Genomic DNA, 16,543 nt, shown 5'->3' with positions numbered 1-16,543 from the left:
ATAAATGCGAGCTCATATACTTTATGAACAAAAGACCAGAAATTGTTAGATAATGGAAGGACTAAAAGAGGATGCAGAAAATTGTGTTTGGATTCCTTTGGCTCCTAAAGGAGAAGAGTTTAGCCCTTTTCATTTATGTGAAAAGGAAACGACTGGAAGTCTTAGTGAGGTACAAAGAGGTTACGAATACTACCTATAGAGACAAGATGCTATGGAAAATCAAAGACTTTCTTTCCTTGAAAGGGCAAAGGCAGAAAGAACTTAAGAAGGAAAGCTGAAAGGGAGATAATAGGATGAGAGATGAGAAAGGACTGTAGTTCTTAACTTAGTGTGCCTCGTTTTTATCTATTATACCCTTAAAGATGAAATGTTAACAAAAAGAATTACATGTTGAATGGCCATTTGCCACCCATCTGTCTTAATAAAATGAAATCAAAGAAAATGATTTTTTTGCCTCTTAAAGCAATTACATTAATGTTAATCAAGCACGATGAAATCATCAATATTTTGAACTATATGAAATTTTTAGATATCATTTCATATGGAAACATTAAAAATCCCAAGCTGTTGAAATTATGTCAGTTTTAAATGCCAAAATATAAGTTGTTAATAGAATTTTAACAGACTGCCCTATGAGCTTTCAAACTTGGAATACGAAGTCTGGAATCATGTTTGATATAAAGCTAAATTGAATGATATATAAAATTCTGTATTATTTCAAATTCTAAGAAATGAGGATGAAGTATAATATTAATCTTAAACATACTCTTAAATAAGTTCATTTTCTTTAACTATAGGAGAAAGTGTTAAAGATTCAAATTGAGTTTAAGAACCATAACTATTTTTGAAAACTTCTCTCTTTAACTTTATAAATGCATATTCTCTCACCTCCAGATTGTACTTTATAAAAAATCATTAAATTGGAGTCTTTCATTTTAGGAAAAAATGGCAGACTTGAATAGAAATGAAACTTGGAACTCTTACAGAACTTCTATTTTACAAAAATATAAAGATTTTAGCCAAGAGTTTTTATTACACTATTATCAAAGCTGACTGCCAATTTTCCCATCGTACATCTTGAAAAACTTTATGCGCTTGCTCTTTCCTTGATAACATGAACATTGTTATAGAGTGCAGTATGTAAAAGTAAACTGTTGTTGTACTTTTTGAAAACATTATTTCCCGTGCTCTCTAAAAAAAGGAATAGGCATTGGTAGACTTACTTATAAGTTACATCACAAGATAAAACACCAAACATACCTGATCAATAATAAAATTAATGTAATAAAAATTATCTTGAAAATAGCCTTCTGAGTGTTTAATACCACAAATATTTTCAGAAACACAACCAAAACATTTCAAATAGCAAAAAGTTGTTAAGAAGCTCGTATATCAGAATCAAAATAAAAAGAGCTAATGGTGCATAGATTGGTACAATGCCATTTAGTTTTAAATTATATCCAGTTGGTAATCTCTAAAGCAGCATTTACAGATATTCTACTAAAAATGTAAGCGTAGGCCAGGCGTGGTGGCTCATGCCTGTAATCCCAGCACTTTGGGAGGCCAAGGCGAGCGGATCACGAGGTCAGGAGATCAAGACCATCCTGGCTAGCATGGTGAAACCCTGTCTCTACTTAAAAAAATACAAAAAATTAGCCGGGTGTGGTGCCGGGCGCCTGTAGTCCCAGCTACTCAGGAGGCTGAGGCAGGAGAATGGCGTGAACCCGGGAGGCAGAGCTTGCAGTGAGCCAAGATGGAGCCACTGCACTCCACCCTGGGCGACAGAGCAAGACTCCGTCTCAAAAAAAAAGGTAAGTGCATACAATACAGTATTCATTAATACAATTTTATTGAAAACTTATAGTATGTCAGACGCTGTGTTAGATGCTGGACAATCAATGTTGTGCACAATAGGTCAAGCCTCTCCTTAAGAAGTTAACACATTCCTGGGATTCCAGGCAAAAAGAGAAGTATAATACAGTATGAAACATGGTGTAAATGAAGTGAGTAGTATTGCACTAAAGTAGCATACCAGATTTAGAGGTAAAGAATGTATCTTTGAGAAACAGTTAAATAGATATCTCTGAGACATGAAGAAGGAATAGAGAAGTCAGGAGTGAAGATGGTGGAAAAAAATGCATTCAGGTAAAAAAGAACAGCTTGCATTTAGTACATACTTAAGAAAGAGGGAAGAGAGGATGGAAGGATATAACAAGAAAGGGAGGGAGAAACGGGTGTAAGAAGGACAAGAGACAGAAAAATGGTATTTTCTAAAAATAAGAAGTAGGGATAGCTACAGCTTAGAATTTGAGTGAGAAACAGTAGTAAGAAATGAAACTGGGAATGTCTGCATGAGCGGAATGACTTTGGAAGCCACGTGAAGAAGTTTGGATGTTTTCCTAAATACAATGGAGAGGTATTGTAGTTTTAAGCAGATGACATGATACTATTTCTAGAAAGAAAATTGGTTCCTAATGAAAAATAGACCTGCAGGGAGAAACACTGGTTAAGGAAATTGTGTAAGAGGTCTTTTAGGGAAGAATTAGTGCAACTCTTACAGAACCTCTATTTGACAAAATATAAAGATTTTAACTGAAGTATTTATATTACTAAGGCAGGAGCTAAGTGGATAGAGCAAAGTTTTCAGATTTAGAAATACTTGAAAGGGAGAATGGAAAGAACTTGGCAAGTCATTAGATGTGGGTGGTGAGGAAGCAGGAGTCAAAAGATCATTTTGAACTAGCTCCAGATTTTTTTTTTTTTTTTGAGATGGAGTCTTGCTTTGTCGCCCAGGCTGGAGTACAGTGGCATGATCTTGGCTCACTGCAACCTCCGCCTACGGGGTTCAAGAAATTCTCCTGCAATTCTCCTGTCTCTGCCTCCCGAGTAGCTGGAATGACAGGCACTCACCACTGTGCCTGGTTAATTTTTGTATTTTTAGTAGAGACAGGGTTTCACGATATTGGCCAGGCTGGTCTTGAACTCCTGACCTCAAGTGATCCACCTGCCTCGGCCTCCCAAGGTGCTGGGATTACAGGCATGAGCCACCGCGCCCGGCTGACTAGCTGCAGGTTTCTAAGTCAATACTTGAAGTGAGGATGGTGTTCTTCATTAAGTTATCAAATACTGGAGAAAAAATCAATTTAGTAAAGGTGAGAAGACTTGAGTCATGTTAATGAAGTCCCTCTGGCACATCGATATGTGCCAGATATAGATTGATATAGATCTATAAATGGTAATATATACTATATATAGATCTATAAATAGTCTTATTTATAGATAGGTAGGTAGATAGAACTATCTATAAATAGGACTATTTATAGATCTATATGTGTATATCCTAATAGTCATATTTATAGATAGGACTATTTATAGATCTATGCACACCAATAGAGACTTGCATTGATGATATGATATAGGCAGGACAAGTTCATAGGACTGTGACCTATGCAGTTGCACAAGTTTCCTTGCTCAGAAGGTTCCTATATTGATTTAGCAGTGTACTGTCATCATCTTGAAATTCTAAATAATTTTATTCTGAACTTATGTTTTATAAGTGAAGTCCAGTAAGACAGTAGAACGTACATGTGAACAGAAGAGATATGTGCAAAATGCATGCCTGCTGCATCTCCTTACCCCTCTTCTCATACAGCACCTGTGACGCCCTGTGACTACAGAGTTCCAGTAGAACTATAATCTGTGAAATTTAGGAAGACTCAAAGCAGGTACAAAGTAAGTCCATTATATTTATAATGAGTAATCAGAGATGCTGACAGTACTGAGATGTCATGCTTTTATGTTTGAATCAGAACTGTTTTCTAACACAGAAATAAGGTAATGACATTCTTTAAAAAAAAATGAATGACCAATACTCTATTATATCCTTTCCTTCTCATGTTACTGCTCTGCATTAACCAACCACTTATGCTGAAAATGTTAACATGAATGAAAGGGAAAGTTAGTCCAACCATAGATTCCTTTTTATTTTAATCCTTCCTTACTCATCAGCATGCCTAAGTAGAAAGGGTTGTGTGTATCAAGGGCTGAGAAGTGGAGAGGAGGTGATCAACGGGAGGGAAGGAGAGAAACAGGAGATGGCTAATAATGGTAATAGAGTTTGCCTTTTGGGTGATGAAAATGTTCGAAATTCGATTGTGATGATGGTTGCACAACTCTGTGAACAAACTGGAAACCATTGGATTGTACACTTTACATCAGTGAATTGTATGATATGTGAATTATATCTCAATAAAACAGTTTTTTAAAAAGAAATGAAATAAAAACAGTCAAGTTAATTTTGTTCAATATTTCTACAGTTCTGATAAGGACAAAATGCATATGCATGTGCAGGCTATGAAACACAAATTGTGTAATGGTCATTCTGCTTATGCATTCAATGCTCTTGTATTTGCATTTAAAATTGTCATTGCACAATATAAAAATGAATGACCCATTAAAATAGTGCACTGCTTCAATACATTGATAAATGATGAATATACATTCCAGTTAGAGTTAAGCTGTAATTATGTAGCCAGAATATTGCAAGTATCTTGAATACTATGCTGAAAATATATACATACAAAAATTTGTATGTGTTAGTAAAAAACTGACTTTTAAAATTTTGATAATAAAAGATTCATGTTTTTCTATAAAATGATAGAAACATTTGCAAAATGACAAAATCACTTTTCCTTCAATCCATATCTTTCCTCCATTTCTCTTACAGGAAAAACAAACAAAACAAAACAAATCTTATGTTCCTTGATTATTTTCTAAAGTTATCTTTCAAAGGAATGGGAAATTGCACTTAAATTTTATTTTCTTGTAATTTATTGCAAGTACCTTAGGAAAACATTAAGTATATAGAAAGCATCTAGTTCACATCAAATAAGATTTGAAAGAATTACATCAACATAATATACTCTTGATAAAATGAAGAAATATATACTATTCATCTCTCTAGTTTTTTATCGCTAACAAGGTGAATAAAATGAATCCTCAAAGGTCAACCAATTTCCATGTTGATGACTGAAACAGGTCTGAATTCCAGAGAATGTTACTCCAACTCAATTTACTAATCCTATTGTAATGAAACCCAGGCTCAACTGCTTGCTGCTCAAAAGCCAGACATGAGAGAGAGGAGTTGGTGGGAGGAAAAGCAGGTTTATTCAGAGAGCAAGAAAACTGAGAGATGATTAACTAGCATTCTAAAGTACCCACAAAAACTAAAAAGAAAATAAAAAGAATGAAGCACTATCTTACATTTTAAATTTCACCACAGGGTTTTTAAAGAGAAAGTTGGTATGGGAGACATGCAGGAATGGTACAAGGTGCAGCGTATATGTGTCTTTGTTCCAGTCGCTATCTTGGGCAATCACCCGTCTAGAGGTCTGGGTGATGATATCTTGACATCCACCCAATGGTTGTGGACTAATTGTTGCCAACTCCCTGTAAGTGGGAGGATTCCACAGGGGCTCCATGCCTGGTTGGTTTCAAGGTTAGCCTCTGGGATTTCTCAAACAAGAACATAATTAGATAAGCATGTATTGCCAGAGGAGATTATCTGAGAGGAAGGGAAGAAAATGGTGAGAGAGGAGGGAAAAAAGCAAATGGGTGATTTGGTAAGTTAGAAATGCAGAGAAATTGTGTAGATAAGCAGCAAGAATACTCCAGGAAAACAAATCATATTTGAGAAAAGATGATATAGCTGCCTAAATATTGAGTCTAAATTTGTATACACAATAGGTATACAGTTTATGTAACTATTATCTATTGAAGCTAAACTCTGTTAAGTGCATAAGTTATACTAATATGGCCAGGCCAAGACTAAGACCTTGTTCTGCATTTCAAACTTCCTATGTGTGTTGCTAATGTTTGGACACCAATTTTTAGTTTCCTTTACATTGTTTCCCAAGAACTGAGCATATACATCTAAACTTAATATAAATTACAGGTGCTAATAACAATGAGGAATTATGAATAGAAGTTTGCCTATGATACTATCCTCACAATACAACTTAGATTAAAACCTGCCTTTGAGTATGGGTCTAATAATAGTTACTTTAGCATAAATTTAAGTCACTAACATACCTCCTGAGACTGTCTCCCCTATGCCTAATCATGTAACAAAAGGTTTTGACTTATTTTAAATGGAATATAGTCAAATTAGTCAACACCATCTTTTGTAGCAGTGGAGAGAAAAACGAGCTTTTTTTATTTTACAAGCTATAGACCTATACCATTACAATCAAATGTACTTTATTCTCTGTCTGAGTTTAAGGTCAGTGCTGCTTGTCTAATTTTAATGACCAAGTCATACTTATTCTCACTCAATAATACATTCAGTTTCAAATGACTTGGAGAGCTTCACTATCTGAAATTAACATGCTTTAATCACCTGAGTAAGATATAAAGCCCATGAGGCCAATCTACAATTATTACTTCAATATTTTTCACTAGCTCTATCTCCACTTCAACAAATCAATATTTTATAAACTGGAAAATAGGTAGGTGGACCCCAGCCTTCACAGACTTAGTAATCTATTAAATTACTTTAATATTTTATACTCCACTTTTCTTTAAAATTTTATAGGTACTAAAAATTTCCAATAAAAAATGTCTTTGATTCCAGAAAAAAACAACAATGCATTACTTAAACACATCATCCAAACAATGGCAAATGCATGACTTATTCATATATCAATGGACTCCCTAAGTAATGATGGTCAGTTATAATACCTTAGGTGCCTTCAGAATTTAACACTTAATGTATTCAACAAAATAGATTATGAGGTTGAATATTTCACTAAAGAAATAGAATTAGTATTGGGAAAAATTGATTTTTTTTCTATGAAATTCTAGAAAGAGAAATACAATCCTGAATTTGAGAACTCAGTATGTGTTTATTAGTCAAGTGGACATTAATGAGAAAAGTTTTAGTGACATGAAAGATAAGCTATACAATATATCCAATCTGAAGCAAGAGAAAAAATATTGATTAAAAACAAAGCAAAGAAAAAGAGCAGAGGTATGTATTTTTATATATATACACATATATACATATATGCATATACACATGCATACACACACATATGCATACGTACATACACACACAACACATAAACATATATCCACCATGATTAAGTGGGCTTCATACTAGGAATGCAGGGATGGTTTAACATATGCAAGTCAATACATGTGATAAACCACATAAACAGAATTTAAAACAAAAATCACATGATCATCACAATAGATGCAGAAAAAACATTTGACAAAATCCAGCATCCTTTAATAATTAAAATCCTCAGCAAAATTGGCATACAAGGAACATACCTTAATGTAATACAAGCCATCTATGACAAACCCACAGCCAACATAATACTGAACAGGGAAAAGTTGAAATCTTTCCCTCTAAAAACTGGAACAAGACAAGGATTCCCACTCTCACCACTTCCATTCAACACAGTACTGGAAGTCCTAGCCAAAGCAATCAGACAAGAGAAAAAAATAAAGGGCATCCAAATCAGTAAAGAGGAAGTCAAACTGTCACTGCTGATGATATAATCGTATAACTAGAAAACCCTAAAGACTCCTCCAAAATGCTCCTATAACTGATAAATGAATTCAGGAAAGTTTCAGGATACAAAATTAATGCACACAAATCAGTAGCTCTGCTATATATTAACAACAATCAAGCTGATAATCAAATCAAGAACTCAACTCCTTTTAGAACAGCTGCAAAAAAATAAAAATAAAAATAAAATACTTAGAAATATACCTAACCAAGGAGGTAAAAGACCTCTACAAGGAAAACTACAAAACACTACTGGAAGAAATCATAGATGACACAAACAAATGGAAACACATCACATGCTCATGGATGGGTAGAATTAATATTGTGAAAATGAATTGTTGAAAGCGATCTACAAATTCAATGCAATTCCCATCGAAATACCACCATCATTCTTCACAGAACTAGAAAAAACCACCCTAAAATCCATAGAGAAACAAAAGAGAGCTAGCATAACCTAAATGTTAGTTTTTGAAAAGACTATTAGGTTAAACTCTAGAAAAGTTAATTAAGTACAAAGAAGGTACAACTTACCAATATTAAGAATGATACAGGCAAAATCACTACTGATCTTAAGGATATTATAATTAAAGTTACCCCAATTAACACAAAACAAGTGGAAAATCTTAATAGTTTTATATTTAATTAAAGTAATTGAATCTATAACTAAAAACCTTCCCATAAATAAATCTCCAAATTAAATAACCTTGACTGGCAAATTTTCTCAAACATTTAAGAAAGAAATAATATCAATTTTATACACATGTTCCAAAGAATGGAAAAAGAAGAAACATGTATCAACTAATTCTATGAAGTAAGCAAAACCATGATAATTGAAAGCTTGCAGAGACATTAAAAGGAAAAAAGAAGTGCAGACAATACCTCTTATCAGCATAGATGCAAAATATCAGTGCAAAGTTGGCAAATAAAAAATATATATGACAAAGCAATGTATCCATCACAACAAAACTGGGTTTAATCTTGGACTACAAAGGTTATTTAACATTTAAAAAACAGCCAATGTAATTTTCCAAATTTACAAAAAAAGAAAAACTTTATATACTTCAATGGATGCAGACTAAGCTCTTATAAAATTTAACACCTATTTATATAAAAATCAAACTCTCTCAGCCAGCTAAAAAACAGGAACATTATTATGCTGAAGAAGTTATGTAACAATAACCAAATGGTTGCAGCAAATATCATTTACAGAAAAAGTGAACACTTCCCTCTGAAATTTGGAATGAGGTAAAGAAATCCTGTATCACTATTTCTAGTTATATTTTACTGAAATTATTACCAAAGCAATAATGAAAGAAAAAAATGAAACATGCAAGAAAATATACAGGGACAATATACAACTTCTCTGTATAAAATAATTTTTATACAGGGAAAACAAAATTGAGGAAATTGCAGAAGGATCTACAAGGAAACTATAAAAATTGAGTTAGGAAGGTTGCAGGATTTAAGGCCAATATACAATAAAAAGACAAATTATTTCTGTATAACACCAACAAGCTGTCAGAATATGAAATAATAAATATGCTACCATTTGCAAAAGCAAAAAAAATCATCAATATGAAAGACATAAAATACCTCAGCACTGGAAGCTGTGTCACTATTGAGAAAATGTGAAGATATCTTCAGTAAATGGAAGTTTGTAACATGTTTATGAATTGAAGAATTCAATATTGTAAAGAAGATATATAAATTCCTCAAAATCTCAATCAACATCCCTGCAAGTTTTATTAGTAATTGGGAAGTTGCTTCTCAAGTAGACATGGGAATGCATCACATCTAGAATACCCAAGACATATTTGGAAAAGAACAATATTGGAGAACTTACAATACAAAATATCATGAATTTGTATAAAGCCACAGTATTTAAGACAGTAGGCAGTATTTAAGACAGTAGGGTATAGGTTAAGGATAAACACGTTTATAAAGGGAACAGAGTAGAGTTCATAAATAGGCCTACACATACATTCAAAGTTATTTTATGACAAAGGTGCCACTGCAATACAATAGGGAAATAATAAGCTTCCTAATCAATAGTGTTGGGTAAATTGGATTTACATACAAAAAGTTATTTTCACCTATATCTCATCCCATACACAAAAATTAATTATACATTTAAACATAGGTCTTAGTACAGATAATTAGACAATAAAGTTCATTGAAGATGACAGAGGATAATTCATTCATGAGCTCGGGAAAGGCAGATATTTTTTAAAATAGAGTCTCCAAAAGCACTAACCATAAGAGATTAATAAATGTACAAAAATGAAGGAAATAGAGAATCTCCTTAAAATACCACAGTAATAATTTTTGCAAGCAAGCTTCAATAGTAGATACTAAAGTGAAAGCACAGCATATTTGCATCACCCTCAAGTAAAATAGAAACCTTATAGTGGAGAGACCTGGCAGTTATCCCTTAAACCAGTGATTCAGACTAACATCAGTAATAAGGCATATTAATGTTTTTAACCCCTAATATGACTCACTGAAAAGAAAATATCACTTCTGTGGTATTCTCAAGAAAAATGTGTAACACAATTTTATCATTAGAAAACATCAAACTGGTAGCAAACCCAAATTGAGGGGCATTAAACAAAGTAATTTACCAATTTTTCAAAAGTGTCTAAATCATAAAAGGGAAAACTGAGAAGCTGTCTCAGGTAGGAGACTAAAGAGGCATAGAAGTAAATGCAGTGTGAAATACCAAATTGAATCCTGAAACAGAAGAACAATATTAATGGAAAAAACTGTAAAATTCAAAGAAAGTCTAGTTTACTTATTAGTTTCATAATGTTAATTTCTTAGATTTGATGTATTTTTATGGTTATATGTTAACATTACAGAAAGATACTATAAGTTAATGGGAAATGGTAAATTTTCTGAAGTATTTTTAGACAAATCTGTATTATGTGATCACTAAAAATCATATTGGCAAAAATATATAATATATTAGATATAAACTTTTAACCTTTAGGGAAATGATCATAATATATATCCAATTATATATACCAAATGGGAGAAAAATGACTAAAAAGACAGATATCAAACTCAAATATTTTCTGAGTATGTATTTCTTTCAAACTAGAGGAATATTTTAACACACTGTAAACCAACTGTGTTTAACTCCATTTATCATTTGATCAGCTTAACTGAAGATACTGTGGCATTAAAATAAAATAAAATTTAAACTGCCTATTTCCAAATTGGTTTATGTAACATGGTGCCTTTTGTTGCTGCAGTTGTTTTGTTCTGTTTTTTGTTGTTGTTGTTTGTTTTGTCGTGTGTGTGCGTGCGCGCGTGCGTTTTTGGTAAGAACTGAATATATTCCTTTTTCTTGTATTGATCTGCATTTGTAAGAAAAGCAGTAAAAGAATAAGTATACTAAGGCCCTGCTAGTTAACGTTTTCAGTGCTCTGCTTCGTTGAATGGAAGTCTTCACTATTTTTATTCACATATATATTAATTCAGTCATTTTTTTTTCTTTACTGTGGGTTTATTAGGAAACTTCTCTATAATTGGGCTTATATGATATAGACAGATTTCCATTTTCCAGAAAGTAAATCAGACAGATGGTGACTGGTAATTGACATCCCTGTGTGACCTCATACCTATCAAATTAACCAAATTTGGCAGTTGATGGGATGTGGCTACTAAATACCTCAATGTTTGCACTTACATAGTTTTGTCACTGATAGCTTTAATGGTCCTTGATAGCCCAAAAGTATGGTTAGCATTACATTTTTCTTTCTTTTCCAATTTCAAATCAAAGCAATGTTTTCTCTGTAGGGTATAACAAAGATGATGACAAAAAACAGAAGATAGAAGTTTGAATATTTACCACTTCAAGTGAAATGTAGCTACACTGACAACATTTAGACCCCTTTAATATTCCCTTTAAATATAGTTGTCTTAAAAATTACCTCTACCTACACTGGGACCCATATCAGGTAATGAACTATCATAAGTGGGAGGCAAAGACTTAGGACTGGCTGTCTTTGTGATAAAGCCTGAATGACAACACTCTTATTTGTCATTTTCTTGTATAACTACTTCATTCTCACTACTTCATTTTCATTACTCCCTCAATTAAAGATATTGGTTAAAGATAATATGAAAATAACATGTTTTTGATTTGCTTTTCATCTGGGACAGGGAAAAATTATATTACCTGTGAAAATTTGTGGAAAGAATGAAGACTTCTTAAATATCTTAATAATTTAGCATCAACTTAGGATATTCTAAAACACTGGCAGGGGGGAAAGGGAGATGATTTGAAGCATTACTTACATAACATTTCAAAAAGCTAAAACCATATAAATGCATTGCTCAAGAAACTGAGAATCTTAATACAACTTGTTTTTTCCTTCAGGTTATTTAAAATTGAATCACATGGTCTTCACAATGTATACGAAAACAAAATTAATATAGTTATAACAGTCTGAATATTTTCTTCTTAGAGGTATGTTTTCCATCCTCTCTGCCAAAGGAAAAAAATAGCCAATTTAAAATAAAATAGAGCATTGGAAACACAGCAAAGGAATTCTCTGTCACACTTCCTGCTAGTTTCAAGCTATTTTCATTATACTTGGCTCATCTTGAGTATTTTCAGCCAAAATGTTATTCAGCCTCCCTGAAGTACATTTCCTGGGGGTGGGGAGCAGACTTTTTATCATTGTATAATAGCATTTAATATATCAAAATGACATTTGAAAATGTCAAGAGGATGTAAGTTTGAGTATGTGTTTGTGTGTGTGTGTGTGTGTGTCTCTCTCTCTCTCTCACACACACACACATACACACGTACAGATGTCAAAGCCCCAAATCTTTGAATTCTTCAAAAGTTACTCAATATTTTTAAAAAAGTATTACTGCGAAGTTTCAGTAACTTTAATAAAGGTTAAACAGCTCATATTGCGCTAATAATTTAGAAACATGGTTCATTTGGTGATGGTAGAGGTGTTTTTTTTGTTGTTTTTTTTGAGTTTTTTAACCAGTGCTGTATTTCATCTCCTGTTTCAGGAAAGAGACAGAGAGAACACACACAACAGAATCTAGAAAATCTGACTTCTGGTCTCTACTTACATATTCTTTAAATGAATATATATTATAGTAAATGTATTTATTGTTTAAGTGTTCTATTGTGCAATTACTGTATTCCAGGTACTATGTATATCACAAAGGTAATACAATAGAATCTAACATAATTTACAGAAGAAACAACATTTTGATTATTCACTAAAGTGTTAGTAAAATAAATAATACTTTTAAACCTGTATCTTCTTTTCTTATAAACTATCCTAGATATAGCGATAAGCCCTTCCTTAAATAGCCTCCACTAAGCTTTTCCATATTATAAATAATGTAACAGCAATAGTTATTATAATTAGCTCAAAGATTATATATTTACTATAATAAAAACTATACATTATTAAATTATTATTATTTCAATTTTGTAGTCGTTGGCCAAAACACCCTAGAGTCTCTTCCTGATCAAGAACAAAAACAAAACCAAGAAACCACCCCACCAAAATCCACATATGTCTTCCAGAGATTTTATCTTATTAACTGGCACAATTACCTACTGAATTGCCAAAGTAGAAACCTTGAAAGAAACTCCTCCTCCTTTTGTTTGCAGAATTTGAAATCTGCATTTTTCCATGGAGTATAATTGTTTACATTTTTGCTTTCATTTACCTCAGGAGCCAGCAAAATTCGCTGGTTAGGAGCATGGGCTGTGGAGCCAAGCTACTTGGTTTGCTAGCACAGCTTCTCCACTTCTGTTGTGTGACTTCAGACATGTTATTATGGAACTGTTGACTTATTTAAAAGACTAAGTTAAAAAAATTATATCTACTTCATTAAGCATTAAGTGACAATACATTGTACATAGTGCTCAGTATCTATTAGTATCTATTCTCTTTGGCTTGTTTTCTTTGATAATTCTACCACTTTCATCCCATCTATTTTCTATTGTTTAGTAATCATTCAATTCCTAAACTTCTTTGTACGATAATGATTTTTTTTATTTTCCAGCAATAATATGGTTCTTTCAATCATATTTGGACATATGCTATCAGTGTGCAATTTTGAACTAAATGTTACTTCTAAACAGTCTTACAGCTTCTTGAATTTCCCCTTCTATCTGTTCATATCACTTTGTGTGTATCACTTGTTTTCCTAAATTTGCATTGTAAGATGGCAGGACCCATGCTTGTCTTCTTCCATGGCCCCAGTATCTAAGTAAGAATCTTGTATATAATAAGCATTCACTGAAATTAAATTAAATTAATTAACTAATATATTAAGAATAAAAGAGAGCAAGAATAAATATACAGACCTCATCCTCAACCAGAAAAATGACCTCTGGGGAAATGACAGTCCACCACAACTTTTCTTTGATAATGAATGTTAGATGCCCTTAAAGGATAAAAGAAAGGAGCATTTAGAAACACCATCATAGTTACTTTGTATTCATTTCTTTATTTATTCCAATCAACTGACTCATGAGATAGATTTATCTTCCTCTTTTCGGATGAGGCAAATTAGGCTCAAAGAGATTGTAAGACATCAGCGGTGACCAAGGAAACCTGTATATCAACCGGTTCTTATGTAACCAATTCATGCCTGCTACCCATCGTGGTGATTCTAGTCAAAGGGAGCTTCCTGGGTTTTCAAGGCATCTCCAAGGAGCATCATCTTGGATCTATCAGAGAAAGACTACCCTTAACCCTTTTCTTGTCTTAAAATATGTCACAATATGGCTCTAACTCACAATATGGCTCTAACTGTGGAAATAGATGGAGACCACCCAAATGAGAACAAGCAAAGGCAGTTTTTTTTTTTTTTAGAGTTTACTATAGCAAGAGAAACAGTTATCATCACTTGCATTTTACAGAGACTTAGGCAGACTGAGGGCTGGGAAAGCTTTGTAGTAGAAAAAAACAGAAGGTTTTAGGTGTGCCCTTTTCGGAGGCTGTTGGCATAGGAATGCTGGAGGTGGTCTAACTAGAAGTGGGGAAGGATATGCGATTAAGAGTGCATTATTTTGCTTTCTCCAGTTCGTCCTAAGTGGGAAGCAGCTGCAAAGAATAGGAAAGCCATCAGTTATCAATCAAGTTCTGGTCAGTTTGAGCCAATTGCTTAAAATGGAATCACATGGTCTTTACAATGTGTAAGAATACAAAATTAATATAGTTATAATAGTCTGAATATTTTCCTCTTAGGAGGTATGTTTTCCATCCTCTCTACCAAGGAAAAATTAATCAAAAACTTTTAGAAATAGAGCATTAGAAATACAGAAAAAAAAATTCTCGTTATACTTCCTGGTGGAAGCAAGCTATTTTAATTATACTTAGCTACAGGGGGTATTGTTTGACTTCCTAGAGTGGTTGCAACAGATAGTAGGTTGGCTTTCTTGGCTGATTGCTGCAGGTTGTGAGTCAGACTTCTATTTTTATTTATACCCTGACCATTGTTCATGTGTATACCCAGTCTTTATACATATTAGTATAAAGCAAATAATAAATAACAGTTACCAGAACATAGCACTACACTTTTCAACTAACATGAATAATGGAGTGATATATACTAACCATATAAAGAGAAGATTTTAAATGGCATACTGTATTAGTCCAGTGTTTAAAAAGCATGGCAAAGGTTTGACTCTATATTATAAGGTAAATAAATGAAGGTACCAAAGGGAAAAATGTGGCTTACCATGACGAAACTTATAGAACTTAGAAAGATGTACCAGTCTGATGAAAGCAAGTCCACTTACTCTGTTAAAAATAAGCATAAACAAGACCATCACCTTGATGAGTTGAAACCCAGTTATTGGTGTTTTGGGTACTAGGATCTGAAAAATCTATTATCATAACATGTAATCAGAAAGATTAGAAGGTGGCAATAACTTGGAGATAATAGTCAAAACAGAGGTGAGACAATTAAGGAGAAAAGAGGTCAGTGGTTAGAGATGAATAAAAGCAATCCAGGAGGTTGATGCAGTGAACAGGAAGCAACCTCTGATCAGTGATAGGAATAGTGGTTTGTAGGACATCCCAATAGATGAGGAGCAGGCACTGCTGAAGTACACAGTCACATTTCATCTGGAAATGTAGAGTTCAGCCTATGAGATGAAAAATCAGTAGTAGCTCAAATCTGGCACACTGGAAGGGTGAGATAAGGTAATAAAATGTAGTTGAAAGTCTAAAATAATAACCGCAGGAGCAGAAGCTCCTGACAATGATAATCCTTCCCCAATTTTTGACATATCAAAATGGTGGCAGTGTTCCTAACTGAAATCCTAGTGCCTCTGGCTTGCCCATCAGCTAGTCATTTGCCTTTAAGTAAGTTATTATTTTCTGTCTCTTGGTAAAATAAAAGTTACACTAAATCATCTCTATCCTTTCCTGATTCAACAGAGCAACCAGAGTCACTCCTATTTCCATTGCTTACATGAGTGAGAGATGTGAGTATTGCCCAATGGAACAGACGAGAAGTAATCACAGACATTATTGCAAAAATCAGAAAGTCAAAGAACAACAGAACTCATTTGACTGTATGGGGCCTAAGAACTTATCAGTGAGAGAGAAATGCACAGCACAGTATCATATTTAAATATAATGAGTTAGCAAAAGAAGTTTGTGTTATTGGGTCTCATTATTCCTTTCCTCTTTTGTTCTAACTAGAAACCAGTACTTCTGAGCCATGGTGAAGATACACATGGTGAAGTTGCACATGACTGAGGCTGGCTATGTGAACAGTAGACAAAATTTTTTTCAGGCAGTTCTTGTTAGGATGGAATTTTAAGGCAGCATTCCCATAAATTCTGTAACTCTAAGTAAGTGATTTTTGCATAATGTGGAACTTGAAAACAAGACATCTTTAAGTCTAAAAATGATATTTTCTATGAATGCTTGATTTCCAAAGGGACTCAGAGCAGAAGAGTCCTTTTTA

At 33.3% G+C, this 16,543-nt stretch overlaps 2 long non-coding RNA genes across 3 annotated transcripts in view; one reads left to right on the top strand and one right to left on the bottom strand.

Annotated features, from left to right (window-relative positions):
- LOC112132116 (uncharacterized) overlaps nucleotides 1-16,543 on the top strand; it is a 60,496-nt gene that overhangs the window by 6,760 nt on the left and 37,193 nt on the right. Inside the window, exons 3-4 of one of the 2 annotated variants that reach the window (XR_008522331.2) lie at nucleotides 3,653-3,732; nucleotides 16,009-16,223. This is a non-coding gene — a long non-coding RNA (uncharacterized LOC112132116). Of the gene's footprint in view, nucleotides 1-3,652; nucleotides 3,733-16,008; nucleotides 16,224-16,543 lie in introns of those variants that run through there. The other variant, XR_008522332.2, reaches the window with a different exon arrangement.
- Nucleotides 10,669-16,543, bottom strand: part of LOC134759695 (uncharacterized) — a 94,037-nt gene continuing 88,162 nt past the window's right edge. Inside the window, exons 5-6 of the long non-coding RNA XR_010136266.1 lie at nucleotides 15,305-15,366; nucleotides 10,669-14,005 (exon numbers count right to left, since the gene is read on the bottom strand). This is a non-coding gene — a long non-coding RNA (uncharacterized LOC134759695). The remainder of the gene's footprint in view (nucleotides 14,006-15,304; nucleotides 15,367-16,543) is intronic.

This window comes from Pongo abelii, chromosome 12, assembly GCF_028885655.2.
Source record: "Pongo abelii isolate AG06213 chromosome 12, NHGRI_mPonAbe1-v2.0_pri, whole genome shotgun sequence".
NCBI classification, from domain to species: domain Eukaryota; kingdom Metazoa; phylum Chordata; class Mammalia; order Primates; family Hominidae; genus Pongo; species Pongo abelii.
This window is presented reverse-complemented; position numbering and strand designations above follow the sequence as displayed.